Here is a 3,620-nt window from a genome sequence, read left to right as displayed (position 1 = left end):
AGTTTACTTGGACTGTCTTTTTGTTTGTTTTTTCCCAACATTGTATCATAAACAATATGTTATAAAGGGAAAAGTTGAAAGTCAGTGAACTCCTATGTAACCATCACCTATATTTTATCATTAATATTTTGCTGTATTTACTTTATCATATATCTATACATTCATCAGTGACTTTATTCAACCATCAGTCTATTTTTCATTTATTTCAAAGTAATTTTTAGACATCAGAGCACATCACACATTAAACACAGGCATGAACATATATCATTAAAGTGTTTGCTTATGTTTTACTCTTATTTTCTTTTATACAGTACACAAAATTAAGTGTACCATTGTTTACTTGAATACAGAAATTTAAGTGTACCACTTAACATGTTTGAACAAATGTATATGACTTATGTAAGATGTTGAAATCAACATCTCTGCAGAAAATTCCATCCCCTCTCTCCCATTCAAGCTAATCCCTGCCCCAGGTTCCTCAGAGTCAAGCACTGTTCTGACGTTTTGTACCATGGATTAGTTTTCTATTATAGACATTGAAGTAGTGAAATCCATATGTATGTACTATTTTGTGCAAGGTTTCTTTGACTCAGAAAAATGTGAGATTCATCCATGTGGTTGCATGTATTGGTAGTTGCTCTGTATTTTTATGCAAACTGTATTTTTAGTTAACTATAGATTCATATGCAGTTGCAAATTATAATATTCTGTGTACCCTTTACATAAGTTCTCTCAATGATAACATCCTGCAAAACTGTAGTATAATACCATAAGCAATGTATTGACATTGGTAAAACCTACACATCTTGCAAATTTCATTGTGTTTACTTGTCTACTGTGGCAGTTTGAAGCTGTATGTACCCTAGAAAACCACATTCTTAAATCTAATCCATTCATTTGGGTGTAAACCCATGGTAAGGATATTTTCATGATGATACTTCAGTTAAGGAATGACCTGCCTCATTCAGGATAGGATTTAATCCTATTTCTGGAGTCCTTTATAAGTAGAATGAATATATATAGAGAAAGAGAGAGACAGACGGAGGGGGGGAGACATAGAAGCAAGAAGCTGAAATTAGCAAAACCCTGAAGAGAAGGGAGGGAGAGAGAGGAGCCACTGCCATGTGCCTTTCCATGTGGCAGAGGAGGAAAAGATTGCCAGCAGTCAGTCTTCAGGAAAGAGCACCACCTTGATGATGCCTTGATTTGGACATTTTCTTGGGTTCTAATCATTAGCAAATAAATTACCATTGCTTAAGCCAAACCATTTCATGGTATTGATTTGAGCAGCCTAGAAAACTAAAACATTTTCTGCATAAATGTATATGTGTGTGTGTTTTATTTTTTGCAATTTTATCACTAGTGAAGTTCAGATTAGTGGTTCCATCACACCAAGGATTGTTGGTGTTGCCCTTTATAATCACACCCCCTCCCCATGCCCCCTATTCCTGGCAATCACTGATTTCCTTCCAGTTCTATAATTCCATCATTACAAGAACATTGTATGAGTAGAATTATATGCACTATAGAATCTTCATATGTTGTCTTTCTTCAAATAGTATAATTTTCTGGCTATCCATCCAAATTTTTGCAAGTAACAAGAGTTAGCTTCTTTTTCTTGTTGAGTAGTTTTTATATTATGGATTTACCACAGTTCTTTGAATAAGAATGAAAGCATATATCTTTGTGTTGTTCCTGATCTTATAAGAAAGAAGTTTTAAGCAGTTTTCACCAAAAAGTATGAGTTTAAGTGAAAGGTGTTTTTTAAATAAATACTTTCTATAAAGTTGAAGATGTTCACTTTTATTCCTAAACATCATTTCTACTTTTTATAATGAATAGATGTTAGAAGTTAAATTATTTTTTGCATCAGTTGTATTGCACTGATTGATTTTCAAGTATTGGTCCAGCCATGCACACCTGAAATAAATCCCACTTCATGTTGTATATTGCATTTTATACATTATAGGAGTCAAATTGCTAATATTTCTTAGGATAGTTTTGTCTAAGTTCAAAAGAAATATTCCTGTGTTATATTCTTGTTTTCTGTATTATATTTGTAGACTTTGTCTAGTTTTGGTAATATAGGACATATAAAATAAGTTGTAATGTGTTCCCTATTGTCTTACATATTTTCCACCTAAAACAACTTTTAGTTGTATCTCACAAATTTTGATGTGTAGTATTTTCATTTTAATTCAATTATATGTATTATTTCATTTAAGACTTTTTTTTTGATACACAGATTGTTAGAAGTGTATTGTTTATTTCCAACTCTGAATAATTTTCTGTTTTGTCTCTGTTATTGATTACTATTTTGAATCATTTATAATTAGGGAGCATACTATGTATGATTTCAATTATTAAAATTATGTTAAGATTTATTTTTTGACCTAGGATATGTTCTGCCTTGGAGAATATTCCAAGAGCACTTGAAAAGAAGATATATCCTTCTCTTTTCTAGTGTATTGCTCTACATATGTTGATTAGATCCTATTGATTGATGGTTTTGTTCATTTCTGTATTTTTGCTAGTTTTATTTATTATTTCTATCATGTACTGAGAGAAGTGTATTGAAATCCTCAATGACAACTTTGTATTCTCTAGTTCCCCATCCAGTTCTATACAATTTTATTTCATATATATTTTTGTGTGTGTGTTTTGTCATGTAATACTTTTTTTTAATATTTTTTAATTAAATTCAGTTTTATTGAAATACATTCACACACCATACAATCATCCATGATATACAATCCACTGTCCACAGTAGGATAACATAGTTATGCGTTCATCACCACAATCTATCTCTGAACATTTTCCTTACATCAGAAAGAACCAGAACAAGAATAAAAAATAAAAGTGAAAAAAGAACACCCAAATCATCCCCCCATCCCACCCCGTTTGTCCTTTAGTTTTTATCCCCATTCCTCCACTCATCCATACACTAGATAAAGGGGGTGTGATCCACAAGGTCTTCACAATCACACTGTCACCCCTTGTAATCTACATTATTATATAATTGTCTTCAGGAGTCCAGACTGCTGGGTTGGAGTTTGGTAGTTTCAGGTATTTACTTCTAGCTATTCCAATACATTAAAGCCTAAGAGGTGTTATCTATATAGTGCATAAGAATGTCCACCAGAGTGACCTCTCGACTCCATTTGGAATCTCTCAGCCACTGAAACTATTTCATCTCATTTTGCATCCCCCTTTTGGTCAAGAAGATACTCTCAGTCCCACGATGCTGGCTCCACATTCATCCCCGGGAGTCATACTCTGCATTGCCAGGGAAATTTACACCCCTGGGAGTCAGGTCCCATGTAGGGGGGAGTGCAGCGAGTTCACCTGTCGAGATGGCTCAGTTAGAGAGAGAGAGGGCCACATCTGAGCAACAAAGAGGTACTCAGGGGGAGACTCTTAGGCACCATTACATACAACTTTAGACTCTTCTTTGTGGTAATGAGCTTCATAAGGGCAAGTCCCATGCTCGAGGGCTCAGCACATCAAACCGCCAGTCCCAATGTTTGTGACAACATCAACACCAGTCCAGGTGAGGATGTCCAACACATCCGCACCTTCCCCCAGATCCTCGGGGCTGGGGAGGGGGAGGCTGTAAATAT

This window comes from Choloepus didactylus (genome assembly GCF_015220235.1).
Source record: "Choloepus didactylus isolate mChoDid1 chromosome 11 unlocalized genomic scaffold, mChoDid1.pri SUPER_11_unloc6, whole genome shotgun sequence".
In the NCBI taxonomy this organism is placed as follows: Eukaryota; Metazoa; Chordata; class Mammalia; order Pilosa; family Megalonychidae; genus Choloepus; species Choloepus didactylus.
Note: the sequence above shows the minus strand (reverse complement) of the source record.